Source organism: Triticum urartu, chromosome 1, assembly GCF_003073215.2.
Source record: "Triticum urartu cultivar G1812 chromosome 1, Tu2.1, whole genome shotgun sequence".
In the NCBI taxonomy this organism is placed as follows: domain Eukaryota; kingdom Viridiplantae; phylum Streptophyta; class Magnoliopsida; order Poales; family Poaceae; genus Triticum; species Triticum urartu.
The window spans coordinates 230,806,082-230,813,938 of NC_053022.1; the positions used below are offsets into that span (position 1 = coordinate 230,806,082).

Sequence of the window (7,857 nt, forward strand, 5' to 3'; positions counted from 1 at the left end):
AAAGCAACATGACGGTAGCCCGATTTTAACGGCCACGTGTCACCGTCTATATAAGTCGAGTGCGATCGTCCGTGCACGGTTTAAACATAAACCGAGTGCAACTGTGAACCGCACGGTTACTATGTAAGCCGGGTGCAACCGCGAACCGCACGGTTACTATAAGCCGAGTTCCGCCGACAAAAGCACGGTATCCTATATACTTAAGAAGTTCACCCCCACTACTTGATTTATCTCAACATGCATCATAGACACATCAACATCCAATCAAACAAAGCCACGTCACACCTCATGCAGTCATTTTCTGTGAAAGAAAAAGCAAAATCTGTCTCTACACAGAAGACCAGAGAACGACCGTCTCTCTCCCCGTAGTTCAGGATCTTGCAATTCACAACCCATCAGCCCTCCTTTATTTTTCCCCTGTCTATGTTAGCTCGTGGCGGCTGCGATCAATCTCTGCTTCAGGGAGCTCATCCGGCGTCACCGCGGATTCGCCTCGTCTCTGGGCCTCATCAGGATTCCCCACTGCTGCCTGCGCCATCCTCCGGCATGACAGCCGACCCGCCTCGTCTCCGCCCCTCATCGGGATTTCCATATGGTGCATGCACTGCCGACACCTGGTCCTCCTCTCCCTTCCATGTATCTGTTTCGCCCAAGGAAAACTTGCTGGAGGTCCGTACCTGGCTGTATTTCTGGCCTGGACCGACGCTCTGGTGGCGATGTTGGGCTCGGCCATGGAGTCGACGCCCCGTTTGGTAGGTTCCCATCCATATGACCAGGCTGGTAGTGATGCCAGGCAGGACCTCGGTTCACATGCACAACTTCGAGCAGCGTTGGATCCACCTCCTCCCATTGGTGCCGCCCCGGCTGATCCGTAGACGAGATAGTTTTGGTGGCGTCCTTTTGCAAGCCGACCTTTTTCATCTGGGAAGGAAGTCATGCACCTTTGTTTTGGTGATGGATTTGCGGCTAACTTCTGAATATAGCGAGCGACATCAGTGGAGTTCCAGGTTACATACTATGTTTTTCAGTATTTGGCGTTCTATCTTCAGTATTTCTTCTCATAAAAAAGGTCGCACAAAACGTACACAGACTACTACTTCTGCAGATTTCTATGGAGGTTTCAGGGATTGTGCAATGATGCCATGCCAGTGAGTCTCTCTATCGACTGCTATGAATCTATGATGACCCATAACTACTCATCTAGAGAGAGAGAGAGAGAGTTAACTAAAGGTATCCAAGTGTCACCAGTTGTGCCCTGATTTCCCCTCAATATTTATACATAATGTGATTTTCTTGCAGATTTGGTACTCTGTGCATTATAGCTAATGATGTAGGACTCCCAAGTCCTTTAGTTATATACTACTCTATTTCTCATCTTGATCATGGATAATCTTGAATTGTTTCCCAAGTTATTTACAACTTACGGAGTGCGAATGTGTGTTGTGAATTCGAAACAGTACCAACCTAAAAACCATAAATCCTGCAAGAACATCTACAGTCACCTATTGCTTGATACCATTGACAAACTAGCATCTACTTAGATCAACCTCTTCCTATTCTAAGTTCTAACTATCAAGTTCCATGTATATACTGTAGGTGAGATTTAGCATTGATGCTATTGGCGATAGGGACATATGACATCTTAAGATCTCAGACCCAGGCAGGCTATACAGGTTCAAAATTTACCATTAGTCTACATTGCAAAGAACACATCTAATTCAGTGAATCTAAGTAATATTCGTCATGGTTTCACTTTCAGCCAACACCATGCAGGTGAAACACAAATGCTCTGTTCAATTTATTTTCTTTATCTATCATTTCTATATGCAAAAGGAGTATTATTTATGGTTATATTTTTCTACCGATGCTTTATGGTCAAAGTTCTTACTGATACATTATCCATTCGTGCCCTGGGCATTAATTGTTGCAACAGGATGAAGTCATGTTGATTTAGAATAAACTTCAACATATGCTCCAGTTCACAATCTGGAATCATTAGCTAAGTGCAACTACGATTCTCTGAAGAATGGTTTAGGATTGAATTGGATTTTTTTATCAATTTTTATATTAATACTATTGGGAGCAAACTTCCAGTTACAAATTTTTGCAACATGTTATCTTTATTGGTAGGCGAAGGTGTCTCTTGACTCTCTTGAGGTGGAGTATCTGGGATTATTTTGTTCGAACTATTAACTGCTTGGAAAGAAAAGTCTCCCGTGTTGTGCTACCAAAATCTTGGTATGTGCTTGCTTGCTTCTTCTATAAGATTTCTTTAGATGAACTGTGACATCAATGTATTATGAAAAAACTTTTGTTATCAATTATATCATTCTGTTTCTTGGACTAACTAATAAACTAATAGTTTTCTTACTTGCCAGCATATCCTCCTCATATATAGCGCTACAAAATCCCGCAGCAACGCGGTGCATCATCTAGTTTATGGAATGCATCAGTCCAAGCTGACATTTTCAGTTTTCAAAAGCAATCAAACTTGCTAATTAGCACTCATGTACTTACTGGGACCACACATATACTAATATTAGTATCTTATACTTACTGCGGCCTGCACTCATCTCCGTGAGCGACCGACGACAAAACAACAAGTTGTACTGTTGAGCTAGAGGTCCTCGACCCCGTGACTCCTCCAGCAGGCTCCATTATTTGCCACTGAAGTATAAGCCATGCCGTTGGAGTGAGATGCGTCCACGCGACGACAAGTTTAGAAACTGGTTCTATAGAAAAGATTTTTCATTAAATGGCCGCAACTTTCAGTGCAATTGTTCAAACATTTTAGTGCAAAAACCTACGTGCCAAAGATGTGCGTGTAGCTGGCAGCGATGTTGGTGTTTCCTTGTGGCGACGATGCTGATGACAACGACTTGTGCAGGTCAGTTTTTCGCAGGCTAGCCGGTGTAAGTTTGAACTACCAGGTGTGCTGGGATTTGGCCACTGTAGAGAAACAAGAAGTCAGAACAAACAAGAGTTATATAGGTTACATATTTTTGCCTTCAATAATGATGTGCTTCCTGGGTAGTCCAAAAGCAGCAGCCGCACAAGTTTAGTAGCCGTTCAATGTGTGCACCTACTCGATGGGAATTTACACAAACTATTTGGAATTTACACAAACTTTTAAAACATGAACTTGGTGGTCGAAATTTTAGTGTTTGAACTTTGCTACATAACCGTTTCTCAAAACCTGAATTGTTATACACTTTTTTGTCGAATTGATGAAAAAATCCCCCATGCAGCAAATTGTCATACAATAAAACCGATGAACTGAACAGTTTGAATAAGGCAAATTGAACTTTTATGTGTGCTTATTTATGAACTGATAATAAAATACACACTGAACTGATAGGACTGATAATAAAACATCAGTTCCTAATAGTTCTAATATGATCATTTGAACTTCCCGTAGAACAAACTCAAAATTCTTGACAACATGAGAAAATAGGGTGAGGAAAATGGAAGAACTATTAGTTCATAAAAAATCATGAGAAAATAGGGTGGGTAGAATAGAAAAACTAGCAGCAGGATCAACCTCAACATTTTCCACTTGTAAGATAAACATAAAATAGAAGAACTGGCACTGAATTGGTAGGATCAACCTGAAACATAGTATTTCCAGTTTGATCAGAAGCATCTATGAAACCACATTGCATGTCTAACCACAAACCAAGACTAACATGTATTGCTTGCTTAGTCTGGGACACATGGTTAGAATTTACAAAGCCACTTAATTACCTTGAGTGCACACATTATTTTTGGGGATTTCCTCAAGACTGTGCACAATAAAGCATACAAACTGAAAAGAACAGACAAGCTGAACTGAAAACCAAAATAATTGGGCTCTGGGTTCCCCATATAGCAACTAAAACTTCAGTACAACTGCACCTTTTATTGCTGCACTACTACTTAAACAAGGCAAACCAATAAAAAACTAAACTAACAAACATCTACTTAATATCATTGTGCATGTCCATGGTGGCAGTGTGCAACCGTCCAGCATGTAGCTCGTGTGCTGGATGCAAATGCCCTTAGTGGTGGTCGCAATTGCTGTTTTGCTGGATGTAAGTTCCCTATATATATGTCCCTGTATGAACATGCAGATTTCCATTTCTTTCTTTACACATAAAAAAGTCAGTGCTTTTTTGTAGAATGAACACCTACTGTTTTTACCAATTGAATTATTAAAGCAATGAAAAGTGAATTTTTTTTGACGAAAAGATGGCCATAGGGCCATATTCCATTGATTAATCAGAAGGAGAAATACAAATTGCAGTAGAGCTATAGTTAGGGAGATCGGTGTGTTTTGGAGCTGGTTTCCAGCCGGCACGACCAGTATACAACAACAACAAGAAGATGATCTGCAGCACTCAAGGTGGCTCAAAGAGTCTGTCTAACAGGTTTATACTAGCCGCCGACCAGCTTCTCGCCTCATCCTTGATGCGTCCCATGAGCTGTGGAACAGTGCACTCGGCAGTGTTGAAGACGCGGTTGTTGCGTTCTTTCCAAAGCATCCACGAAACCAAGCAGATGGCCGATTTCCAGGTCTTCTTTTCCTCACCCTGGAGCAAGCGCAGCTGCGCGCTCCAATTGTGTTTCAGAGTTTGGCTTGGCAGTGGTGCAGCCACCATTTGCCTGAGCTGCAGGAAGGAGCCTCCAAGATTGTCAGTGATACCCATCAACAACCGCTTGGTATAGGAGCACTCTACCAACAGGTGTTTGCCCGTCTCCGGTGCAGCTAAGCAGAGTAGGCAAACTGGGTTGTGCGCAATGCCTCGAACAGCCAGGTTATCTGCTGTGAGGCACCGTCCATGGGCGGCGAGCCAGAGGAACGTCTTCGCCCGTGGCGCAGCCTTGGAAGACCAGATTAGCGTCTTGTCGTCTGATCGCAGAGCTCCTTCAAATTGGCATCGATATGCCGATTTGGCAGTGTAAGTACCGTCTGCCGTCCAACGCCAGATGACATGGTCTGCCACACTGTCGTTGAAGTTGATTCCACTGACCAACTCCGTCAGGCTGCACAACTGTCTGAGCACCAAAGAGGAAGGATTCGGCTTCAGAAGTCGCATCCACCGATTGCCAGTGACAGCCTCCCGAAGGGAGAGGCGGCGCTTGGTGCAGTGGCGCAGCAGCTCCGGCCATCGATCCAGGGGGCGCAGCCCGTTCGCCCAGTGGGAGTCCTAGAACGGTGTAAGTCTGCCATCCCCGACAACGATGGTCGTTGATGCACGAAAGAGCCCGTCGGCAGAAGGGTCCGCGGGCAAGGGCAGAGTATGCCATGGCCTAGTAGGATCCGTCCAGTGATACCATTGCCAGCGGCAGCGCAGAGCTCTCCCTTGCTTCTAAATGTCCGGGATGCCAAGACCACCGAACTCGCGCGGGCAGGAGACAGCAGACCAGTTCACCAAGCATCTACTAGCCGTGGCCTCCTCATCCTGAGCCCAAAGGAAGCCACGGAGCAGCTTGTTTACCTTTTTAAGCAGCCACATTGGGGGATCCAGCACCATAAGCTGAAAGATGATCATGGCCGATAGGGTGGCACGCACGAGCTCGACACGTCCGGGCAACGCTATATGCCTGGCCTTCCACCCTCCCATGCGTTTGGCCAGCTTATCAATGGCTGGTTGCTGATCAACACGACGCAGCCTGGAGTCTGATAGCGGCATCCCGAGATAAGTTATGGGGAAAGCGGCCACCGAGAGCCGGAGTCTTGCACCAGGTTTGTGATGGTGTGGGTATCTGCACCTCCTATTGGGATGGCTGCACTCTTGCTCCAGTTGGCATGCAGTCCCGTTGCCTCACCGAACAGTCGGAGAAGTTCCATGATGGCCCAGAATTCAGTTTCTCGGGTGTTCAGGAAGAAGATGACATCGTCAGCATACAATGAAGCCCTTAGGGTGGAGCAGCCCTTGCCAAGTGGGCTGAGGACACTGGTCTGCATTGCATAGTTCACCATTGATGCCAAGGTGTCCATAGCAATGACAAACAGGAGTGGTGATAAACTTTTATTCAGTTGTTTTTACATAGAGTGGACAAACATAAAAATTATGAGTTTCTTCAAACATAACGAAAACAAGCATTTGAATTGGCTATGTACCTCCACTTAAAGAGAGCTTGGACTTGCTATTATTCATTTATATAACCGCCAATGGTAGATTGATGTCAAGCATTACAACAATCCCCCATCCACCTTTGTGCTAAAAAATTAGAGTCATCACGCATGGGGAAGCACTAGCAATAGTTCAAGCATTTTCAGGCAGAGTAAAAATACATTAATATTTCAGCAATTCAAGCTACATCCAACATTAGTAGGAATTTAAGCGAAAGAAGAGAGAGGTTAGTGAAGAGAGGAGAATAGGAGAGACCTTTGCCGGAGCATATGGAGGTTGGTAAAGGAGGCAAACTCCTGAGCTATGGTGTAGAACGACTCAACGCTGTGTCATTAAATGGCCCATGGTGGCGGCACTGAACGATGCCGTGCCATCACGCAGGGCCTGCATTGAGTCTAGTACGCAGGGCATCCTGCATGCTGTAGCTCGTCTGGCCTGGGTGGCGGCAGAGAGAACACAGTGGCCCGCGATGTGGACCTGGGTGGCCCCAAAGAGGGCTGGGGCTACGGACGAGCTCAACGGGGATTCTTGGGGCGGCGGTTTAATTAGAAACACACAGTAGAAAATTTTCCGAATGCCATCCAATCAAATTTACATGGTTCAATTAGAAACACACAGTAGCAGACATACTTGCAGTATTTTGTGTATAAAAAGCTAGTGGTTTAAATTGAAACATGGACAACGCCACCACACATTTTCTTTTAGTATATCTTCTCATTTCATCCTACAATGCATGTTTTGTGTTATAGGAAGAAAATGGAAAACATAAAGGGAATCCTAGTTACGATTGGGAATTAGATGTACTGAATAGCTTACATTAGATGAACTAAAAAAATTTAAGCGCGAGAGCCTCATGATGAACTGGATCACAGTTGGAGCTGCGAATGGTGGTGAAGCTCCCAATTGCCAATCGCCGGCAAGCTCCAGCCATGGACGCAATAGGAAGGAGATGGTGAAGTTGATGTGATCGTCACTACAGAGGAAAGAGGAGCTGAGGCCTTGTACTACTGCTCATGATGAACTGAACTAAAATTAAATTTTGAACTGAACTAAAATAGATCTTTGTTTATGCATTTAAGCAAATACTTAGAGCACATTAGTATTACATACTTGGCTTAATGCCTACTCTTCTCAGTGTTCATTTTTCTTCTCACCAGATAACCCTGACTGACTAACAGGAATAGGGGCAAGATGAGTCAGTAAGCAAGCGATGGGACCAGGGTGAGTACCTACCGGTGCTGGCGAAGAACCATGGTTGTCTTGCCAGCGAACATGCCCTCTACGATGACGTGAATCTCGCCGAGTTGGACTGCTGAGTTGGACGTCCTCGCCCCCCGTGGCTTCTCGTGTAGGTTCCACTTTTTTGCCACTGAAGCGCATGCCATGGCACTTTTACTACACACTAAACCAACAAACTGCATCATCGTAAAACAGGATATTCTTTACACTCACGAAAAAACAATATTTACTATCCATTCTATTCATACATACAGGGAAGAAAGTATTAGCTTATTTTTCTCTCAATGGGAATAGATGGTAGGAAGATTAAACTTTTTTTCTCTCTCCATCTAATAATACAGGGAAGAAACTAATTTGAGTTGTAGCAAGTAGCAAGCAAGGGCAGCTAGAATAGAGCACAAACACGCAAGTACTAGTACTGCAACTCATTGAGACATTTTTTCAAACATATAGCACGCACACTACTATGAAACAGGAAGAAGGAACTAGTTGAGCCTTTGCG

The 7,857-nt window shown here is 44.5% G+C and overlaps 1 long non-coding RNA gene across 3 annotated transcripts; it reads left to right on the forward strand.

The window, feature by feature from the left end:
- Nucleotides 1-1,025: 1,025 nt before the first annotated feature.
- LOC125554941 lies at nucleotides 1,026-7,634 on the forward strand. 3 transcript variants are annotated; one of them, XR_007304475.1, is made up of 3 exons: nucleotides 1,026-1,148; nucleotides 1,597-2,238; nucleotides 7,295-7,634. It is a non-coding gene; the product is annotated as an uncharacterized LOC125554941 (long non-coding RNA). The 3 variants fall into 3 exon arrangements; XR_007304474.1 differs by lacking the exon at nucleotides 1,026-1,148 and adding an exon at nucleotides 1,209-1,230; XR_007304473.1 differs by lacking the exon at nucleotides 1,026-1,148 and having other exon boundaries at nucleotides 1,238-2,238.
- The last annotated feature ends 223 nt before the right edge of the window (nucleotides 7,635-7,857 follow it).